Source organism: Bos indicus, chromosome 14 (genome assembly GCF_029378745.1).
Source record: "Bos indicus isolate NIAB-ARS_2022 breed Sahiwal x Tharparkar chromosome 14, NIAB-ARS_B.indTharparkar_mat_pri_1.0, whole genome shotgun sequence".
NCBI lineage: Eukaryota > Metazoa > Chordata > Mammalia > Artiodactyla > Bovidae > Bos > Bos indicus.
This window is the reverse complement of record NC_091773.1, coordinates 61,933,761-61,957,316: the sequence shown is the minus strand read 5'-3', so window position 1 is coordinate 61,957,316 and position 23,556 is coordinate 61,933,761. Positions and strand designations below refer to the sequence as shown.

At 51.1% G+C, this 23,556-nt stretch overlaps 1 long non-coding RNA gene across 1 annotated transcript; it reads right to left on the bottom strand.

The window, feature by feature from the left end:
- Window positions 1-2,127: 2,127 nt before the first annotated feature.
- On the bottom strand, window positions 2,128-22,791 carry LOC109568672 (uncharacterized). Its single transcript, XR_011570644.1, has 3 exons — window positions 22,138-22,791; window positions 12,106-12,319; window positions 2,128-8,786 (listed from the first exon to the last, which is right to left on the bottom strand). It is a non-coding gene; the product is annotated as an uncharacterized lncRNA (long non-coding RNA).
- Window positions 22,792-23,556: the final 765 nt, after the last annotated feature.

Genomic DNA, 23,556 nt, shown 5'->3' with positions numbered 1-23,556 from the left:
CCCTGTGGTTCCCTCCTCTGGCCATGTCCAGTGCCCCCGAAGCCTTTGAGTTTGCAACCTCTGCTCCACCCACCAGGGCAAGGAGAGGCACAAGAAGCCCAAAGAGCTCACTTCCCTGCTCTCCCAGCTGCAGTTCTACTGTCCCTGCTAACGAACACGGTTCAGTCTCCTAACTGCATTCTCCTGTGTCATCCCCCCACCAGGATGGAACTGCCATCAAAGCAGAGCCTTAGTGTTCTCCGTAGGATCCCCAGTGCCTAGTCCATTGCCTGCCACACGGTAGGGGGTAAAAACCATGCACTGAGCGAGTCAAAGCCACCACCCACGAAGATGGCTACAATCCCAAAACCAGAAAGCAACAAGGGTTGGCAAGGATATGGAGAAATTGGAACTCTCTTACGTTACTCATGGGAATGTAAAATGGGGCACCCACTATGGAAAACAGTCTAGCAGTTCCTCAAAAAGTTAAACAGAGAGTTACCATATAACCTAGCAATTCTAATATATGTATATAGATAGATATTCAAAAGAATTAAGTACAGATGTTCAAGCAAAAACTTGTACACAAATGTTCATAGCAGCACTAAAGCCAAAAAGCTGGAAATAACCCACATGTCCATTGACTGATGAATGGGTAAACAAAATGTGATATATTTGGAATGTTATTCCAAATGGAACATTATTCAATCATAAAAAGGATGGCGTTCTGATGCATGCTATGACATGGATGAACACTATACATGAAAGAAGCCAGACAATAGAAGGCCACGCATTGTATGGTTCTATTTACATAAAATATCCACAGTAGGCAAATTATTGGAGGCAGAAAATAAATTGATGGCTGCCAGGGGCTAGGGGGCTTCCCTTCCCTGGTCCAGGAAGATCCCCTGGAGGAGGGCATGGCAACCCACTCCAGTATTCTTGCCTGGAGAATCCCATGGACAGAGGAGTCTGGTGGCTACATTCCATAGGGTCACAAGGGGTCAGACACAACAGAAGTGACTTAGCACACACACACATGCACACAGGGGCTGGGAGGAGAAGATAATGAAGAGTGACTGCTTAATAGGGGGTTCTTTTGGGAGTGGTGAAAATCTTCCAGAGCTAGATAGGGTGAGTTACACAGCACTGTGCATATACTAGATGCCACTGACTGTACACTTTCAAATGGTTCAGATGATAAATGTTATCTTACATGTATTTTATCACAGTTTTCCTTGCCTGGAGAGCCAGGGAGAGGAGGAGGTGCCCACAGTGGTGGTCAGGCTGGATTGCGAAAGAGCTCTCAAATTATCACAGAGATGGTAGGGAGTCACCGAGGAATTGTAAGCAGAGCCCATATCTGATCAGAGTTGCAATTTTTATGTTCTTTGAACCTACAAATGTTCCATGAGGCCCCCAAAGCAGCTGTAACGCAACCCAACTTCATTCCTCTCTGGACCCACACACATAAATTAAGGTCAGGCACCCTGGAAACAGACTTGGGAATCTGCATGTGGGGAGGCCTATGGGGAGAAAGTCAGAGCAGCACTGCAAGGGGGATGAGGGAAGCAGGATTAGGCAGAGACAAGGCTGCACTGGGATGTGCTCACATCAGACACGTCAGCTGATCCCGTGGGGAGCTCTGCAGCTGGGGTGTCGTCAAAGGAGGCAAGGCGCCTGGGTCTTTGTGCCCCTCCTTGTTGACTAGTCATTGTATGCAGACTGCCCTGCGGAGACGACACAGCCTTGCACCTGGCAGCTCCCTTCATCAGAGGGCAATTCCTGGGGAAGGACTCAACTGTGAGCAGTCAGCAGACAAGCTTCCTGCAGCTGGGGGTGAAGTGCCTGGGCCCCGCAAGGGGGTCTGAGTGGGACCCACAGCATCCATCATAGGCCTCCCAGGCTCAGAGCTCTTAACAATCAAGTGTTCATTGAGATCCACCCTGTTTCCCCAGTTTCTGCCCCCCTCCCCACCCTTTACTCCAGGGGGAGCCAGCCCTCTGCAAAGTTCCCCTCAAGGCATTTAGGACATCAGCTAGGACAAAATTCCTGTCTTTTTCTCCCTTCTCTTTCTCCAGTCCTCCTCTGCCAGGGACCACCTCATCACTAGGTGCTATCACCGTAGCTGCTGAATTCCTCCCCCAACACCCCATGTGGTTGCCCAGATGCAAACAGAGCTACGTGGTGATCTTCTCCAGCAAAGCTGTGGACAAGGGCTCCTCTCCTTTGTGACAGACTCCCCTAGAGGGACCCTAAAGAACTCTTATGCCTCTGTTTCCAGGGTTAGCTCCTTCACTTGATGCCTGCTGGGCTGGGGAGTAAAAGTACCTACAGCAGTGGTTCTCAGCCCTGACTCCCCAACAGAATCCCCTGGGAAACTTAAGAAAAATACCAGTGCCTGGGCTCCACCCCAGACCGATGGAATCAGAAACTCTTAAAGGAGAGGCCAGGCACTAGGAATGCTTTTTCAGCCTCCCCTGGCAATTCAAATACCCTGCCAGAGATGAGAACCAGTGACTTCTATTATTTTTTAATTTTTATTTATTTATTTTTTTTACAAAGATCAGTCAGGGAGAGTGGAGGACAGGGATGATTTAGGGGAGAGAAGTGAAGATTTGAGCTTCAGTAGAGGTGAAGGGAGTGGAAAAGATGAGGGTAGAGACTAAAAAAGGAGAATGAAACCAGGGTTGGAGGAGCAGGGTTTAGTTGGAGGAACCTCCTGCAGAGCCAAGAAATGCTCACACTTGGGCCCTGCTCCCCAGGGATCCTGATTTAACTGGTCAGGGTGGCTGAGCCCTGGAGGTGTGGGAGGGTATCAACTGACCCAAGTGATTCTGAAGCACAGGCCAAGCTGAGAGCCAGAGCTCTAGGCCATGTGACCGCCTCTGGCCTGGCAGCGCCTCGGAGCAGGTGTCCAAGGTATCCAGGTGACCTCCACCCAGTGGTGAAGCCAGCCGTGTTTCTCACCACCTGGCCCCTGGAGTGAGGTCTTGAGCAACCTCAATTTCCCTCTAATCTAAACTCTAACCCTGGCACGCCCCGCCTGCCTCCTGGGGACACGTCTGAGTGGAGCTTCTCGGCAGGATGTGGCGTGAACAGCTGTGTGGCTCTTGTTCTGGGCATCCAGCGGGGCTGTCTACCTGTCTCACCAAATGTTGGGTTTACCCAGTTTAGCGTTTTCTTATGCAGCTGGGTTTTTTGTTTTGTTTTGGTTTGGTTTTGCTCAGAAAGAAAAGAGCTATTTTTATCGAGATAAATGTAATACATGATTTAAAAAAACAAAAACATTTTCCAGAATATGAAGTAGAAAATGAAAATCACTCTTAACCCCAACACACAGAGCATTAAGATACACCGTTAAGAAAGAGCAAAGTGGCAAACCAGCCCCTGCTGGCCAAAGCTGGCAACACTCTCACAACCGGGCCTTGGTCTTGGGGACAAAGAATGTCGCCTACCATTCTCTTCTTGAGCATGTCCAGCTCCACAGAACACCCACAGTAGCCCAGGCCACTGCCACTGTGAAGATCAAGAAAAAAACCACTCTGTACTCGTGTCTGCACGAGACAGAAACAAAAGCATCATCCAAACCACAAAAATAACCAAACACCCCCCTATTCTGGCTTATAGGTTCTGTTGTTTTTGTTTCTGTAATATTCATTTATTTAGCTGCGCCGGGTCTCAGTCGCGGCACTCAGGATCTTCGGTCTTCATTGCGGCTTGTGGGCTCCTTAGTTGTGGCATGTGGGATCTAGCTCCCTGACCAGGGATCATGATTCTTGCATTGGGAGTGTGTAGTCAGCCACTGGAGCACTGCGGAAGTCCCTGCTGTTTTTGTTTTGTTATTACCAATTATAACCTCATTCCATTCATCTTGATGCGAATTATTAAGACGAGTCATAAAATTACCCCCACTTCCCAGCAGCATCCAGTCCAGAGCAAAGCCCCGCTTACCTGAACCATCCCCCAAGGCAATGACCACAAGCTGAAACCTGATACTAATTCCTTTCTAGCAGCTTCTTCTTGAGATGCCCCTCACTGCCCATAAACCCCATTACACATGTGTTCCTGGCGTCCTTTGGCTGATGAGCCCTGACATCATAGACGTTGGGATATATCCCTCCAGACATTTTTTTCTTTGACTATAGATATATTTTTATTTAAAAAATGAAAGACTATAATTCTATTTTATGATCTGCTTTTTGTCAAATTAACAACCTCTTAATAAAATTTTTTTCAACAGCTGCATCTCCTGCTGTATGGATGCTACAGACATGCTAATACCATTTCCTGTGTGATTCTATATCTCTCTGGCCACCTGATGTGACGAACTGACTCATTAGAAAAGACACTGATGCTGGGAAAGATTGGGGGCAGGAGGAGAACGGGACGACAGAGGATGAGACGGTTGGATGGCATCATTGACTCAATGGAAATGGGTTTGGGTGGACTCCGGGAGTTGGTGATGGACAGGGAGGCCTAGTGTGCTGCGGTTCATGGGGTCACAGAGTCGGACACAACTGAGCAACTGAACTGAACTAAGCCCTGTGAGAGTAGGCTCATGTGCTTTTTTTCTTTTTTAAGTATATTTGCACCCATCCATTAGTGATATTGGTCTTTGGTTTTCTTCTTTGCACAGTCTTTATCATCTCTATCGATTTGTATCACATTTACCTAAAAAACGGAATTTGAGATTTGTTTTCTTCCTTCGCAGTGTGCGTTTGTACATTCTCAGTCACGTCCAACTCTTTGCGACCCCATGGACTGTAGCCCGCCAGGCTCATCTGTCCATGGCATTTTCCAGGCAAGAATACTGGAATGGGTTGCCATTCTCTTCTCCAGGGGATCTTCCTGACCCAGACATTGAACCCAGGGATTGAACCCAGGTCTCCTGCATTGCAGGCAGATTCTTTATCATCTGAGCTACAGGGGATTCCCAAGTTGTCTGGTGCAACCAAAAAAAAAAAAAAAAAGGTTCTAAAGAGTTCTGCTAACTTCAGGACTGACAAGTTCATGAAGGGTGACTAAGGGTAGGGAAAGACAGCAATTTAGAGAGAAATCTCTTAACCTCCTTGGGCAGGCGTTTCTCTAGACCCCCGTCTGCTTTTGGACCCTTGCTTCAGTCTGGTTAGGTATTTGTCATACTCCCAGGCTCTCCTCACTGTCTGTCACCACCTCTCCCACCACCTTGGTCCCTGACTGACTCCCTTGCCTCCACGCAACAGGGACTAAGTTGCAGAGGGACCCATGGATAGTATTAAGTGAATAGTGGCCCTGCTTTTGGTGATTAAATTCTGCACTGAGCAGTAGGGAGCTTCCATTTTCTTGACCTGGGGCTGCGTGTCCAATATGGTAGCCCCCAGCCACATGTGGCGTTTACAGTTTACATTAACTAAAATAAAACTCAGCTCCTCGGTTCCACAAGCCACATTCAGAGTACTCAAGGGTCACATGTGACTCATGGCTGTGCTATTGGATGGTCCCATAAGTGCCAAAGAATTAATGCTTTTGAACTTTGGTGCTGGAGAAGACTCTTGAGAGTCCCTTGGACTGAAAGGAGATCAAACCAGTCCATCTTAAAGGAAGCCAACCCTGAATACTCACTGGAAGGACTGTTGCTGAGGCAGAAGCTCCAATACTTTGACCACCTGAGGCGAAGAGCTGAGTCATTGGAAAAGCCCCTGATGCTGGGAAAGATCAAGAGCAAAAGGAGAAGGAGGAAGCAGAGGATGAGATGATTAGATAGCCTCACTGACTCAATGGACATGAATTTGAGCAAACCCTGGGAGACAGTGGACGACAGAGGAGCCTGGTGTACTACAGTCCATGAGGTTACAAAGAGTTGGACTTGACCAAGTGACTGAACAACAATAATTACAGCATAACATTTCCATCTTTGCAGAAAGTTCCACTGGACAGGGCTATCTAGATGTTTCTCACTAACACCAACAAGGCCATAGGGTAATTTTGTATGTTTTAGTAAGAGGCACCCCTTCCTTAAGACACCTGACTGACCACTGCAGGGAAAAACCAAGCAGATACTCAGATCTACAAGCATGTGGTATATAACATCCACGGTTGTGCGGTGCACAACCTGCTCCAGCACATGCGGCAGTCGACCAAAGTCCTTCATCGACCCTTTGAGTTTCATTTCTCTCTGCCTTCACCACTTCAAACCATGGCCCCTTATCTTTTCCTTTCCCTTTGGGGTACAGATAGGCTGTGGTTTGCAGTTGGTCCTTGTTATTAATTTCCTGTAACTGTTGAAACAAATTACCACAAACTGGGTGGCTTTAAACAACAGAAATGAATTTTTCTCACAGTTCTGGGAGCAAAAAACAATCCAAGGTCAAGTTGTCCTCAGGGCTGCATTTTCTCCAAAGCTTCCCTTCCAGCCTCTGGTGGCTCCAAGCTTGCTTTGGCTGCAGAACTTCAGACTCTGCCTCTGTCTTCACTTGGCCTTCTCCTCTGTGTTTGCGAATTCGCCTCTTCTACTTTTTACAAGGACATTTGTCCTTGGGTTTAGGACACAGACAAATAATCCAGGATGACCTCATCTCAGGATTCTTAATGATATCTGCAAAGACTCTTTAAAAACAAGGTCACATTCACAGGTTTTGGGGGCTAGAACATGGACATATTTCTTGGGGAGCCACCCACCAACCCACTAGAGTCCTACTGTATGAGTGTCTTAATTGTAACCTCTGAAACAGGAGGGAAGGGGGCAGGATATAACCTTTAAGAGAATGACATAGTCATTGTGGATACAACATAAACTGATTAGAATCTACTAGACCCAGAATGGTGGAAGGTTTGACTTCCAGTAGACCTCGAGCCTCATTATACACTTACTGTAATATATCCATATGCTGAACAACGCACCCACTGCTGCTGTGACTGTTAGACCGACCACAGAAGACCAAAAAGTGGGCCGTGGCCCAGTTCCTAGAAATCCCCACCCCTTCTCCAAAACGGTTGGACAATCCTCTCACTCATTAGCCTAAGAATTTACCCAGCCCATAAAAACTAACCACTTGTTTTGGGGCCTCTTGCCACCTGAGATGGCCCACACTCTGTCTGTGGAGTGTGTACCTCTCTCAATAAATCTATTGACACTTCTTACTTATCACTTTGCCTCTCAATGAATTCTTTCTACACCGAGACACAAAGAACCTGATCTTCATTAAGTCCTGAGACCAGGTGTGTGATTTCAATGAAAAGACAGTGGGTTCAAGTCCCAGCTCATGGGTTCAAATCTCAATCAGAGTTTGGGCTGGGTTGGAATTCCATCGGAGTTCCACAGTTTCATCCCAGGTGAGACCAGGTGTGTGGCTTCACCTCCATCTGGATACACTCAGAAGTCCTCTGACTGATGCGTTTTTCTCTGAACTATTTGGACCCAAACCAAAGTTCCCTCACCACCAGGAGACACGCCCCTTGCTCTAGGCAGCTGTACTCCTTTCAGTACAGCAGAGGGTGACTTGCTCCTTCCCACCTCAGAACCATCTGCAGGGGTCCCCACACCTTCTCAGAGGCACATGTTCATCTCCATGGGAGAGTCTCCAGCCTTCCAAGGCCCTTACACCACCCGTAAGGACAGCTTTGCCCAGCCAGCCCGCCAAGGCTTTGGAGGACAGTGCATCGATAAAGACTGGACTGGAGACATGGAAGGAAAGGGCAGAGGAGACAGAAAAATAATCATAATAGTAATAATAAGACAGCTGCTAATACTTCCATAGCACCTACCATATACCAGGTACTATTTTAAGTCTTTTACAGCTGACAACATTGCAATCTCAACAACTCCAGGCTATAGTTGCTCTCATCCCCAGGTTAGAGGCAAGGGATCAGAGGCAGAGAGGGATTGAGGATCACCCCCAAGTCTGAGAGGGTTCAGAGCCAGGATGGGAACCCAGGCAGTACGGTTCCAACAGCCACACTTCAGTCAAGAAAAGACATTGCGTAGGCTGGATGTTTCTGGAGTCTCAGAGGAGTTGCAAGCTGTGACAGAAGAAAGGGGCTTCTGAGAAATGCTACTGAGTCAACCCTCAGCAGAGGAGGTGCAAGTAGAGCTTGGAAGTCCTTTCTAACGACGTCTGGTTAACAAACATCTGTGAGCAGACTTGGAGCCAAGAGCCACTGGGCTGGTATTACCACGTCCAGCCTCCATCTCCTCCCATGTTTCCCCATCCAGCCAACACATATGCGTGAGTCAATAGAGGAAGCTCATGACTGGAAGAAACAGAGCCTTCCCTCTCACCTCCCAGCCCCCACGCTCTCCCCACCATACTCAGACGTTTCTTGTCATCCTACTGCTGTGAGGTGCTGAGGGGGTGGAATGGTGGCCCAAGGGGGCTGGAGTGCTAGAGACACTCTGAGAAATGCCCAAGATAATGAAGGCTTGAGCCCTCTATGGGAGACATCTAAGAAAGGCTAAGGGGGCAGGGACAAGTCACAGTGTCACCTGGGGGGGTAGGCGTGGGGCATCATGGCGGCCTATATCCTCCAGTTTAACCAAACTCAACCAACCACACAGGCTGAGTTTGAGAGGCTGGTTTGCAGTCTGTCAGGAATTACCAAGTGAGCCATCCGAGAGCAGGGACCAGGGACAATCCCCAAAGTACTGCCGAGACCACCACAGTCTTGCCCAAGAGGTCACTTGGCTCTGTGAGAGGAGGGTTGAGAGCCCAGGAGATGGGGTTCCTGGTGTGGACACAGAGAAGTTCAGCTGTTTCCTTTCAGCATTTTTTTCTTGTCGAAATTTCAGTCATGAGCCAAGTCTTGGGGGTAGCAGAGGAGGCAGGAACCTAACACAGTAGAAAAACAGAGTTGACAGTAGATATTTCCTCCTGAACTAGATCGGAACTCTCCCGGGCTGCAAAGAGGCACAGAACGGACCCAGGTTTAACACTCAGAGAGGTCTGGCTGGGAATCCTGAGGCTGGCATTTCTGTGTGACCTGAGAGAGATTCCATGACCTCTCTGGGCCTCAGTTTCATCTTCTGTAAAAATGGGACTAAAAGCACCTCACAGGAGATACTTAGCAAAGCCAGGCTCTCTCATAAGCTGTCCATTCCTTCCTTTCTCAGCACCCCAGGGAGTGCTCCCATCCAACATTTCAAGCTTAAACTTCCCAAGGCAGGCCTGCCCCTCTTCCTCCCACCCTCTCCCCTCCTTGCTCGCTGGGAAAGGACACAAACACCGCTCCCACACAGCTCTGGGAGGAAGGCCCCTGAGCAGGGCTAGCAGAGCAGGGGGCCTGAGGGGCTGGAGGGTCTTTGGCTGGCCCAGAGGCCTCAGGCAGGCAGGCTCCATTCACCTTCAGAGGAGAGATCACAGGACCCTCACTCAGGGGTTTCCCAGAATCCTGGGGAGCAGACCCCTCCCCAGGGTACCTGTGGGCAGCACACACAACTAGTCGCCCAGTGAATGCCTACAGATTGGCATGGCAGCCTTGCAGGAAAGGCCCACGGGCATTCGATGACCTCAGCCCCAGAGAACGTGGGGGCAAGTCAGCGTCGGGCCTGAAGGAGAGGTCAGTGCAGGCTGGCCCGTCTGCCGGGTCAGCTGCGGTGTGGCTCAGTGTTACTCTACTCCAGGGGGTCAGGGCGACCTCTCAGGCCCACGGGAGGTGGCCTGCGGTGTGGTCGGGGGCCCTGGCGCACTTGGAGATGTGTTGGCAGCTGCCCAGAGAAGCCTGAACTGTTTCCAGGTTGTTTTCCAGGCTTCCTTCTGCAGCTGCTGGGCCCTGCCTATTCCCTCCAGGGAGCCAGAGCTCCGAGAAGAGGCCCAGGGCCTTTTCCCAGGGCCCTGGGAGGCAGGCCTGGAGCCAGAGGCCTGGTCTCCCTGGAGTCCCCGACACCAGGCACCAGGCAAACAAGCCAGGCTCTTTTCCAGAAGTCACTTCTCCGCCTTCGCCTACTGGAGTGGATGGGAGGCCCATCCAAGGTGGCCAGATTGAGCAACTGAAAATACATGATGGCCAGCTCAATTTAAATCTCAGTTCATCAATGAATATTTTTTTTTCATATAGGTCTGTCCCATGCAATATTTGGACCATGCTCTCATACTAACAAAATGCTCGTTGTATTATCTAGAATTTACATGCAACAGGCCTCCTTGTGTTTCATCTGGCAACCCGGCCCCACCTCATTCTTCAAATTCTACGAATATCCCCCTTCTCTGCTTCTTATCTGGGAGGAGATATTTGAACCTTAGGGCACCCTGGTTATTTTTCATGTTATTGTGGATTTAACCTGGTCTTAAAACTCTGGAATATCACTGATGTTTGTAAACATTTTTGAAGCTCATCTATTTTATTAACTGGCTCAGACAGTAGAGAGTCTGCCTGCAATGCAGGAGACCCAGATCCCTGGGAGAAGGGAATGGCAACCCACTCCAGTATTCTTGCCTGGAGAATCCCATGAACAGAGGTACAGTCCAGGGGGTTACAAAGAGCTGGACATGACTAAATGATTTCATCTCACAGTCACCTACTGTAATAAAAACCTCCAAAAAGTTTTAAAAATCAAAAACTTCCAATGGATAATTTCTTTACCTGCACATTTCTTTCTTACTTGTGTTACTCTGGTATGTTTTGGAAATGCCCTGCTAGTATATAGGAAAGCATCCTATTCTTACCTTATTATCGGTGCTAAAGGAAAATACTCTTTACCTTTCTCTTCTGTTGCTTTTAAGAAAAGCCCACCTTCCACCATGTACCCTGTTTCCCTTTGAAAAGGGAGGCTGCTAGGTTGGTCCCATCTCTCTCAAAAGGGGAGCTCACAGGTGAATGACAGACACCCCTTGTGTGTGGACACTGTTGAAATTACTCTCTGGACTTGGAATGTCCTAAGGGCCAGGGTCAGAGAAGATCTCCAGTGAGGCATGCTTGGGGCTTTGCAAATGTGTCTCATTCACTTTTGTCTCCTGTTCCTTTCCCCACAACCCCCAACCCCGCCCCTACCCACAGTACTCCAAGTAGCAACATTGCAACATCCAATGGCACAGGGGTAGACATAGGTACAGAGGTTCCAGGTCTCTGCCTCTGGGCATCACGGCAGGGACCTGAGTGTGTGTTAGTCGCTCAGTCGTGTCCAACTCTTTGCAACCCCACGGACTGTATCCTGCCAGGCTCCTCTGTCCCTGGGATTCTCTAAGCAGGAATACTGGAGTGGGTTGCCATTCCCTTTTCCAGAGGATCTTCCTGACCCAAGGATCAAACCAGGGTCTCCCACACTGCAGGCAGATTCTTTACCATCTGAGCCACCAGAGAAGCCCGGCAGGGACCTGATAAAGTATTAGCCACTCAGTCGTGTCCGACTCTTTGTAACACAGTGGATTGTAGCCTGCCAGGCTCCTCTGTCCATGGGATTTTCCAGGCAAGAATACTGGAGGGGGTTGCCATTCCCTTCTCCAGGGGCTCTTTCTGACCCAGGGATTGAACCTAGGTCTCCTGCACTGCAGGCAGATTTTTTTACTGTCTGAGCCACCAGGGAAGCCCCTAATGCAATACAGAGGCTCTTAACACTGAGGGTCTGCCCTGGCAGCCCCCTGGCCCCTCCAAGACCCATCTGTTCCTCTGGGTCCCTGGGGAAGAACCTTTGGGAACATCCAGTCCTCTCCAGGCAGCACCCTGGCAAGGGCCCAGCCTGGGGCCTCTTTGCCTCACAGGGGAGCCAGTGCCTGCCCTGCCCAGCATCCTCTGACGCAAGCTGTCTTCAGCCACGCCAGGCAGGGCCTCCTGGGCCAGCCTGCACCACTCCCTCCCTCCTCCCCACTGCCTCCTCCCACGCCTCCCTCCCAGGATTCCCGAGGACTTTGTCAGGAGTGTCTCACACCGACATCACACCCACCTTGGCTCACAGAGAGCGTGAGACAATGTATCTGCCACCCAGGGGTGGCTCTGGTGAGCCTCCAGGTTGCCACCTGGGCAAATGACTTAATAGCACTCACCCACCTGCCCCACAGCCTAGCCGGGAGGTTTTCCCCCATCTTGCATCATCTTCTTCCATCTCTTAGGGAGCAAAGTGGCTAAGCTCCCAGTCTGAGATTGAAATAGCTGGGTTCTAACCCTGACTCTCTCACCAAGTGCTTGCTTGACCTCTCAGTATCTCCATTTTCTTACCTGTGAAAGGGAGGTAATCATCAGCTCTGCTTCCTAAGGCTGCTTCAAGGATGAAATGAGGCAAGTAAGGAGCATGTAAGGAGCTCAGAAAAATTCCTGGCACATAGTAAATGCTTACTAAACGTTAGCTGTTCACCATTTTCTAGACTTGCCAGATGTCTTCTGTGGTCACCAGTGTTTGGTCTCTGCAGTGGGCAGCACACAACACCAGGCACTAAAGGGGAGACAAAACAGCAACATGGTTGTTCTCATCCTCTGCGTTCGGGTCCCCTTGGAGGAAATCTGAAAGCACCTACATAGTAGATTCCTCTTGTGCTTTGTGGACACTTTTCCATGAATCCTTTGAATGCTCTTCCTGTATTTGGGTAAAATCCCACATTAGATGCCCATCCTCCCCAAGATGAGAAGCCAGAAACTGAATTTCCCAGCCTGCCCTGCAGCACGGAACAGGTTCATGACCCAGGTTCCACCAATCAGATACATTCACCAGAGACCTTGAAGAAGTAGGAGACTGCAGGCACCTCAAAGGCAACTGACTCGCCTTCATACTTTCCTATACGTCTCTGTAGAGGTTGTTATGAATTGAATTGTGTCCACCTCCCAGAGAAGAAAGCACACTGGAGTCCTAACCCTTTGTACTTCAGAACGTGACCTTGGTTGAGGATAAAGTCTTTCCAGAGATAATCAGTAAGACCATTAGCTGCTGCAGCTGCCGCTGCTAAGTCGCTTCAGTCGTGTCCAACTCTGTATGACCCCATAGACAGCAGCCCACCAGGCTCCCCCGTCTCTGGGATTCTCCAAGCAAGAACACTAGAGTGGGTTGCCATTTCCTTCTCCAATGCATGAAAGTGAAAAGTGAAAGGGAAGTCGCTCAGTCGTGTCCGACTCTGAGCGACCCCATGGACTGCAGCCTACCAGGCTCCTCCATCCATGGGATTTTCCAGACAAGAGTACTGGAGTGGGGTGCCATTGCCTTTTCTGAAGGCCATTAGGGTGGGCTCTAATTTTATATGAGTGGTATCTTTATAAAAAGGGGAAATTTGGACACACAGACACACGGGGAGAACGCCGTGTGAAGACGCAGAAAGAAATCGGGGTGACTCAGAGGGAGCCAACCCTGCCAAGACCTTGATCTCAGATAGCTAATGTCTAGAACTGTGAGAAAATAACATTTCTGTTGCTTAAGCCACCCAATCTGTGGTGCTTTGTTAGAGCAGCTATAGGAAATGAGTGCAGAGAAGCTCCCAGGCTTTTGTGTCAAATGTAAGCTCCTGAGAGCAGGAACTGTTGTTTCTTTTCTGGCACCTAGATGGGCGCCCAAGAAATATATGTTCAGTACATGAATGTCCTCTTCATAGTTCACAACACAGGACAGAGAAAAGCCCTGCGTTCCAAGACTGCCCGCTTCTCATCCACTACTACTGGCTTCAGTGGTGGTCAGAGGACCACGCCCGCCCCTCCTGCTTGCAGAGGCCGCAGGGCCCACCCGATGCAGTAGGGTTGCAGGAGCTGTGCGGACCGCCCTGCGACCCTGTGGCTCTTGGCCTGACTGACTGATGAGAGAGCGTAGAAAAAGTATTCTCTTAACTTTTTTTCATTTGATTTTTTACCTTTTTTATTGGAGTAGAGTTGATTTACCAACTCTTTCATTGTAAAACCCAAAGCCCACCAGGCCCAGGGAAGATTTCAGTAACTTAGTGACCCATCCTTTTCAATGGCAAGGCATAGCCGCCCCAGGGGATCTGTGAGCATCAGCAAAGATGTACTGTGGTCAGTACAACGGTTCTTGTTACATGTGGCTAGGCCTGACTTCTTTGGGGCCTAGTCTTAACTTCTTGAGGCAATGGCTTGGGGGAAGTGGAAGGGTCTGCACAATAGAGTTGACTAGTCGAGTATGGTTGGGCAGGACCTTCTCTCATTTAAACTGGGAGCTAATGAATGTGTGTGTGTGTGTGTGAGCGCACACATTAGTGTGTCTGTGGTGGGGGAGGGGAGTGGACCTAAGAAGGCTCTTTCTCAGAGGAAGAAAAGGCAGATGCCCATGTCCTGTGGAGTTAAGCGGCCTGTCCAGGCCTTTCTCCATCCTCATGTGCAGACCAGAGGATAAGGAGGGCTGAAGCCACCCAGACGGGTCACCAGGAGTCCACGGTGGGGCGGTGGTTGGGGGGTGGCGCCTGCCCAGCAGGCTTCAGCCTCCAGGCCACACCCAGGACGATCTGGGAACGGGCCTCCTCCTCTGTCAGGAAACGTGAGCCTCCCGCTTGCACACGGGACGGGTGTGTCCCTCACACTGAGCCCTTTGTGCCCAGGGGGGAGAACGCTGGCCCTGGTTTGTTCTGGCGGTTGCCCAGGCCCTGCCCACCTGCAGCCACCCCACCCAGGGGCTCCCTGCCTTTCTTCTCTAGCTGCCCCACCCTTCCTCACAGCCTGCAGCCGCCCAGCGGAGGGCAGGGCACTAGGGAGGAGGCCTGGGCTCCGCCGGAAGGGCAACCTCAGGAGCTGCTGGCTGGAGACCTGGGATGACTCCGAGGACGGCTCCTGGCCAGGAGAGGGCTCTGGGGCTGGCTCCCCAGGCAGACAGCGAGGTGGCTGCGGACGGCCCCCACCCCCTGAGCACCGTCGCTTCCTGTTCACTCTGCCCGGGTCAGGCAGGACACAGCACCATCCGGCTCGTTGCTGGGGAGACACTATCACCGGAGGAGGTCCACGATTATAGCTGCAACCGTTCGTGTTCCTTTAAAAAATTTAAAAAAAAAAAAAAAACCCACGACAAATCTCATGCTTGTCGGAGTCTTCCTCCTTCGCTGTCAGATCCCATTATGAATTCGTGGCACTTTCTGTTGAGAGTTAATTACACGTTGTATGAAAGATACAGGGCTTCCTTTGACATTTCTTTCCCTCGATGGGCCCTAACCCTTTCGGAGGACTTCCTGCGCTCCCTCCCATTGCCGCAGGGAAGAAGGTCTGTCTGGCCCGGCCTCCCCAGCGCCCTACTCTCAGCCCGAAGGCTGGGGGCCTACCAGAGTTGGTGAGTGGACGAGGGTCCTGCCCACCCAGCTCTCATTTCCCATCCACTCAGGCCAGAGCGCTGGGGATTACGACACAGCACAATCGGAAGGTGTTATTGAAAGATGGCCACGCACTTTGCCGATTTTTTTGCCCGCCCCACCCCCCCCAACCTCTGCCCTCCTCCCACCCAAACAGGTCGGGTCAGGCACAGGGCGACCTGCTTCCTGAAGCCATCATTCTAGAGAGGGCCCTGGGAGGGGCCACGCCCCTTCCAGGCTGAGGCAGAGCTCCACAGCTGCTGGAGCTCTCAGTTCCTTTTTTTTTTTAATCATGGCTGTCTTCATTCTCGGGATATTTCGTTCTCCCGGTGGCTCATCTTTTCTCCCTGAAGCAACAGTGTGGACTAATACCCTGAATGCTTGCCTCCTGTGGTGTTGAGTTTCACCTACTGACAAGATGGCTAATTGCACAGCTGCCTCCTTTCTCTCCCCCCACCCGAAGCTACAGCTCCTCTGGGTCTGGACAAGTCACAGCCTACAGGACCCGGAGGGTGTTCTCAGCCAGCCCCTGCCCTAAGCTGGCACACACCTCAAAGTGGAGAACCTTCCGTCTTCTAATATCGTTCCCCTAAACCATTCAGTTCAGTCGCTCAGTCGCATCCGACTCTTTGCGACCCCATGAACTGCAGCGCACCAGGCTTCCCTGTCCATCACCAACTCACGGAGCTTACTCAAACTCATGTTCATCGAGTCGGTGAAGCCATCCAACCATCTCATCCTCTGTTGTCCCCTTCTCCTCCTGCCTTCAATCTTTCCCAGCATCAGGGTCTTTTCCAATGAGTCAGTTCTTCCCATCAGGTGACCAAAGTATTAGAGCTTCAGCTTCAGGTTGTGAGTTAAAAGTGATCACATCTATAATTACGATGCTGAACTAACGGCATGTGGAATACATGCTTGGTAATAGGGCAAAGCTTTTCCTGTGGGCCGGCATTCTCCTGCAACTGCTTTTCTTAATTCCATCCTAGGTCAGGGGCTTCCCTGGTGGCTCAGACAGTAAAGAATCTGCCTGCAATGCCGGTTAGACCTGGGTTCAATCTCTGGGTCAGGAAGATCCCCTGAAGAAGTGAATGGCAACCCACTCCAGTATTCTTGCCTGGGAAATCCCATGGACAGAGGAGCCTGGCGGACTACAATCCACAGAGCTGCAGAGTTGGACACGACTGAGGGACTAACACTTAATCACTTACCAGGCTAGAGTCTGGAATGTTAACTCGTTTTCATTATTTGCCTAACATAAATTAAGACACACCACCTGCTGTTGCTTAATTCCAAAATAAAATATAATTATGAATTTTCTATTGTTTTGAATATTTGGTGTGCAGCTTCCTGTTCTAGGGAGAACCAAGAGTGAACTTTATAAAAAGAATAACTTCCCTGTTTATTTGGTTTTATTCCTCAAAACGACTGATGTGAGAAACCATGCTGGATCCATGCTGGATTACTGATGAGTGGGTATCCCTAGCCTCTAAGATAAAGGGAATTCAAACTCAAGTGCGCAGAGCCTGTAAGAATGCAAATTCCTGGGCCCAGTTTAGTAGGCCTGGGGTGGGGCCTAGAATTCTGCATTTTTAAATAAGCATCATGGGTAATTCTGAGGCAAGGAGCCATCCAGCTACATGTTGAGAAATTCTAGAGAGGTTACGGCTGTGGCTTATAAACACAGAAATCAGCAGGACACCCAGCAGCTGCTACTCTCCTCCCAGCTAGAACTTTCCTGGAATGTATATTCCAGGAAACTATTTATATATCTATTTTTAAAATAACATTAGGGCTTTTTTCTCCTTGGTTATCAAGCTAATGCAGAGAACATATATAGCTCCATAATAATAATTTTTAAAAAAATCACTCATTATCTCTCCTAAGAAGGGGGGAGACTGTTAACATTATATTGATTCTTTTCTTCCGTGTCCATTTTTTAAATAAATTTGACAACATACGGAATATATCATTTCATTTTTTCCATGTTTCAAAATTTTTTTCCTGGAAATATCATTTCTAAAAGCTATTAGCACCCCCTCACGTAGGATGCGGCTTATTTTAATAACCATCCTTAACTGTTGGACGTTGAAGTTGTTTCTAGTAAACAACACTGAGAAGACCTCTGTGCATTAAGTTTTACGACATTTTTGATGCTTTTCTCCAGCTGGATTCCTAGTGGTGCATCGCTGGATTAAAGGATATAAGTGTTCCTGAGATTCCTGACAGGTGGATGCTAACTTGCTGTTTCTATCTGCCCCCTTGCTGGCACAGGGCAAGACACCCATGTTGACTACCCTCTTGGCCTGTGCAGCAGCCCGTTTATCAAAGGCATCACTCTTACCACATGTTACAGGCTGAACTGTTTTCCCTTAGAACGATACTGTGAAATCCTAAACACCCTCCCCCCGGCCAGTACCTGTGGATGTGACCTTATTTGGAAACAGGGTCTTTGCTGGTGTAATTAAATTAAGAAGAGGCGATTGGAGGACTTTTCTGATGGTCCAGTGGCTGAGACTCCGTGATGCCAATGCAGGGGGCCTGGTTTGATCTCTGGTCAGGGAACTAGATCCCACATGCTGCAACTAAAGGCCCTGTGTGCCACAACTAAGACCCGGTGGAGCCAAATAGGGTGGCACCAGAGATAAAGAACCCGCCTGCCAATGCAGGAGACATAAGAGACGTGGGTTCGATCCCTGGATCAGGAAGATCCCCTGGAGGAGGACATGGCAACCCACTCCAGTATTCTTGCCTGAAGAATCCCACGGACAGAGGAGCCTGGCGGGCTACAGTCCATAGGGTTGCACAGAGTTGGACACAACTGAAGCGACTTAGCATGCACAAATAAACAGAAATAAATATTAAAAAAAAAACAAAGAAGAGGCTATTAGGGTGGGCCCTTATTCAGTGTGACTGGGGTTCTAATAAAGAGACCGCCACGTGAAGATGCGCACAGAACGCCATGTGTTAACAGAGGCAGAGAATGGGGTGAAGTAGCTGCAGGCCAAGGAATGCCAAGGATTGCAGGATGTGTTGAAAGAGCCTAATAAATGCTTATTCATTGAGTCAAATCCAAGAATTTGAAGGAAAAGTGCAGAGTTTATATTCTGGGTACCCCTGTGCCAGGTGAGATGTGACCCTGAGGGAAAACACTAAGTCAGACCCTGCTCCAGTGGGTGATGGGTTCCAGAGCCTCATGCCGGGCCCTGAACTCGCGTGAGGGACCTTCCTTGCAAGAGACAAGGAGGGATTCTACCCAGAGTCTCAGAGGGAGCAGGGCCCTGCAGATAACTCCAGCCTCTAGAATTCTGAGCAAATACATTTCTGTTGTTTTAAGACACCCAGTTTGTGGTTCCTTGGTTATGGAGTCCTAGGAGAATATACTATACATTCTCTGGACTGGTGTCAGATGGGCTAGAAAGAGCTGAAAGGGAAAGTGTTAGTCACTCAGTCATGTCCAACTCTTTGCCACCCCATGGACTGTAGCCAGCCAGGCTCCTCTGTCCTTGGGATTCTCCAGACAAGAATACTGGGGTGGGTTGCCATGCCCTCCTCCAGGGGATCTTCCTGACCCAGGGATCAAAACTGGGTCTATCTGCATTGCAGGCAGATTCTTTACTGTCTGATCCACCAGGGAAGCCCAGAAAGAGTTGAGGTGAGGTGCAAAGGGCAGTTCTTACTCCCTCTACCAATGGTGCTCAATGCAGCCCGTCAATCTGTCCTTCCTGGGAATGTGATCTGCTCCCATTCTCAGAAGCAAGACTCCAGGGCCCAGTGTAAGGCTCTGGGACCCACGGGAGCAGGGTCTGATTTAGTGTTTTCCCTCAGGGTCACATCTCACCTGGCACAGGGATACCCAGAATATATATTTTTCACTTTTCCTTCAACTTGGATTTTACTCAGTGAATAAGCATTTATTAGGTTCTTTCAACACCTCCTGCATTAAAGGCTCAAACATGCCAATGTCTGGGCAAAGGTCATCTTTGTCACTGATTGGGCCTCAGAATGATTCATTATCAGGTTCTCTCAGGCCTGAAATCCACCATTGGCTGGCAGATTGTGCTGCTCTTAAATTCCTTACCTCTCCTAGAGATGTTGGTCTTTTTGCGCCAGTGGCTTCTGAAAAATAGCTCAACATTCTCTCAATTTGACTTTCTTGACCCTGGACAGAACCTAGACCTAAAGGATCCCAAAGGAGAAGATTATACACTTCAGGAAGTTGTTACCCCCAACAGCTAAAAACCACTTAATTTTTATTGGAGTATAGTTGGTTTACAACGTGGTGGTAGTTTCAGGTGTACACTGGGCACCCACCAGCTGTCAACTACTTCCTCTGGTCCTCCACAGAGCCCTAAGAAGTAGGTATAAGGATCTCTATTTTACAGAAGAAACCTAGGCACAGACAGATCAGCAGGTGGCCCAAGGTAGTAGAGCTCAGACACAGAAAAACCAAAGCTAGAACCACATTTTCTCACACAGAGGGTTCCTGGCCCTCTGCTCCACTGGTCAAGGACAACTGGAGGTTAGCTTTTCAGTGGCATGACAAATGCTACCATGCGGTGCCAGATGTTTTGAGGAGTTATGCCAAATCCTTTGAGGCAGACGTTCCTAGTTTGGCTCGGTTTCCTCTCCAACTTTTCTGGCATGTGCAGTGATACAGAACTTGGTTACATGACTCCCTGAAAACAGACTGATCTCTGCCAATTCGTCTCCTAATTTCGTATCTCACTTTCAATATATCCATTCCCCACAAGTTGCGAGGAAAATGAGTCCTCCAAATGCATACGAGGAATCTCATATTCAACAACACGCTTGGAAAACGTTTTGTGAAGGAAGGCAGCCCCTACTTTGTCTGTTGTAGCACTGCGGAATTTACACATGACATGTTAGCTTCAGTTAGGGCCACCCGCGTTCCTGGGTGCGCAGGTACAGTCAGTGGGCGGGTTGCCTTTAGTGAGGTACACTTAGGCCCCATTGACCCTCTGCCTGGTGACAGTGTTAGCCACTCGGTCGTGTCCGACTCTTTGTGACCCCATGGACTTTAGCCTGCCAGGCTCCTCTGTCCCTGGGATTCTCCAGGCAAGAATACTGGAGTGGGTTGCCATTCCCTCCTCCAGGGTCCCCGATCCAGGGATTGAACTCGGGTCTCCTGCATTGCAGGCACACTCCTTTACCGCCTGAACCACCAGAGAAGCCCATAGGGAAGGTTCTAAGGAGAGGCACATAGGCTCTTCCTGCTGAGCAGCTTCCAGGGGTCCATCAGGTGAACAAGCCAGGGTCACAAAGGCTGAGCTGAGTCGTGAGGCAAAGGGCAGGGTGGGTCAAAACTCAGGATGAGGATCTCATGGAGGCAGCAGACACAGCAAACAGGAAGCGACCTCAGACACGAAAGAGGCTGCCAGGCCAAGCGTGGGGCAGAAGAGGACGGAGCTGACAGCTAATTCACTTCCTCACGCGTTCCACCAGGAAGGAGTTGCAAAGATGAAACTCTGGGCCTTTTCAGCAGGCCTCTGGGTAGAGAGGGAAGCTGAAGACAGCAAAACCTCTCTCTCTCAGGCCAAGCAGAGCGTGGGAAGGGTGACAGTGCAGCTGCCAAGGGCCATAGGCACACAGATCAGGGAGTGGGAGAAAAGAGATTGACAGAGGTGATAACTGCCTCTCTGACACACACGTGAGAAAGCAGAATCTGAAACAGTGGAGGAGGCAGCCCCTACCAAGGGCGTTCTCAGCATGAAGAAAAAAAAAAAAAAGTGGAAGTTGGGGGTTGCAGTGTTTCTGACTTCAGTATCCGACCAGAGCACCCTGCTGCACCTGGCCTCAGCTCCCAGGATAAACCCCCATTGGTCCAGCCCACCAACTTCCCCCGAAGTGCAAACACCCAGGGCCCAGGACCTTCTGCTCCTAACTAACAGCGCCCATGAGGATCCCCAGCCAGTCCTTCTGCTCTTGGATGCCACAGGGCTCTGCATCTTGACCCACCTCAGCAAATGAGACCCCCTGGTTTCCCAAAAGCTGTCATTTTTACCTCTTCTACAGAGGTCCAGAGAGAACTTCCCAGGAGTCCAGCTCAATGTGGTTTTGACCCGGCAGGAATGAGCCACCCGCCTGCACACTTGGGAGAAGGCTGGGCACGAGGGGAAGGGGGCCGGGAGCTCTGCTCTGCCTGGGTCTGAAAGAGGGTCATACAGGGTGAGAGGCAGCTCACGTGGTCCTGGGAGGCCGCACTGACAAACAGCTCTGCACAGACCCGGATGGGTTCTGGGCACCCAGCTGTTGTGCTCCTTCTGGCTGCAAGATGAGACCCGGACATCCCCTCCTGGGGCTGGCATCACTTGCTGAGCCGTGGCTTTGGAAAGAAGGGCAAGTCAAATCCCAAAAAGAGATTGAGAATGAATTCCAGCTGGAAGCCCCCCACCCATGGCAGCTGTATAGGGTGGGGTGAGATGAGGTGGACTCAGAGGGGAGGAAACCCAGGCGCCTGTGGAGGTCTGCTGGCTTTCTGTCTTCCTGGCTCCTCTCCATTCCTTCCTGTCTGACAAGGGCGGGGCAAAGGGTCAGGGAACTTCTAGGTGCAAGTGGGTGCTCTTTAAAAGATCTTTTGTCCTTGAGCAACCTAAAAACCTTGTGGCTCAGCTGGTAAAGAATCCACCCGCCATGAAGGAGACTTGGGTTCGATCCCTGGGTTGGGAAGATCCCCTGGAGAATGGAAAGGCTACCTACTCCAGGACTCTGGCCTGGAGAATTCCACGGACTGCATAGTCCATGGGGTCGAAAAGAGTGGGACACAACTGAGCGACTTTCACTTTCACATCCTAGAACCACAGGAGGCAGCCTCTCGAAGCGATTGCTGAACCCAGACAGTGGCAGACCATCGCCCAGCCTCTTACCCAGAGCAAAAAAAAGCCCAGACTCCACCTTCCTTTCTGCAGCTAATCCATTTTCTCTCCTCAGGATTTTGGCCTAGTACCTCAGGTAACAGGAAACTCACCTTTCCAAGGATTGCAGTTACGTCCTTGGCAGGTTCTTAAGATTCTCCTTCCTTCTTTTTGTGCTTCCTTTTTTTCTTCCTACCACTCTCCTCACCTTCACTGGATGGCCACCCACCCCCAGTTTACTCAGTCTCTCAAATTCTTCGACCCCTGGACAGATATCCTCTTTGAGGTGGTGGTGGGCAGGGGCGGGGTGAGATAGAAGACCCTTCAACCTCAACCCCATCCCACCGCGGTCAGAGGAGGCAACCAGGTTGCTGCTGCTGCTGCTGCTAAGTCGCTTCAGTCTTGTCCGACTCTGTGCGACCCCAGAGACGGCAGCCCACCAGGCTCCCCCGTCCCTGGGATTCTCCAGGCAAGAACACTGGAGTGGGTTGCCATTTCCTTTAGGCCAGGGCATTTATGCAAGGCCATCCCTGAGCAGGCAGGGCCGTCCGTCCGAGGCTAGGCCAGAGCTGCTCCCATCAGAGGGATCTTGGGCCGCCCTCTCCAGACACGAAGGTCCCCGGCTGGCCTTGGGCCGAGCGTGTCCACTCGCGGCGCATCTCCTCCCCCAGAAACGTGGCCTGGGGCCTTTCCCAGCAGCGGCCTCTCCCTCCCCCACGCCTCCGCGAGCCACCCACCCCGCGCCGGCTCCAGCACGTGGCTCTGGGCGCAGGTTTCCTCTCCGCCCCGGCCGCTCTGCAGGGTGGTTTTCACCCTCTCGGTTCCCCCTAACCGCCCCCCGCACCCCCAACCCCCGTGACTTCTTGTAAAAAAAAGCTTCGCTGGTCCCCACCCACCTCCACCCTCCCGCGGCTGCCGGACCCGGCCGCCCCGCCCCCTCCGCCTCCCCCGGAGGCAGCGCTTTCTCCCCGCCCCTGGCAGCGGGCTCGGCTTCGGAAACTGTTGACTCAGAGGGTGGCCGGGCGGCCAGCGTCTGATGTCAGCTTGGACTGGGGCCAGGATCGGAGGGGCACGGGGAGGAGAGCGCCGCAGGCGGGCGGGAACCGGGGGTGGGGTGGGGAGGGAACTAGAGGCGGGAGGAGCCCGTTGCCCCGCGCGGGGCGCGGAGAGGGGTCCGCCCGGGGCCGGTGGGGGTGGGGGGCCTGCGCTCGGCGTCCCGACTCGGCGCTGCGCGCTCGGGGACTGCGGCTGCCCGGGCGCCCGTGAGTCACGGTGCGTCACCGGAGCAGATGCCTCGGCGCGGCTGGAGGCTCCCGAGCTCCCGCTGACTCATCAGAAAGCCCTGCCGCGCGGCCCGGGAGGCGGGAAGCCGGGGGGTGGAGGGCGGGAGGAGGGAGCGGCTCGGGCCGGCGGCCGGCGAGGTCATCTGAGGCGCTCAGAGCCGGAAAACCCCAAGGAGGCGTCTGCGGCAGGGGGAGCGCTGGGCTGGGCGCGGCCGAGGGGAGCGGGGACCACTGGCAAGCTGCCGGGGT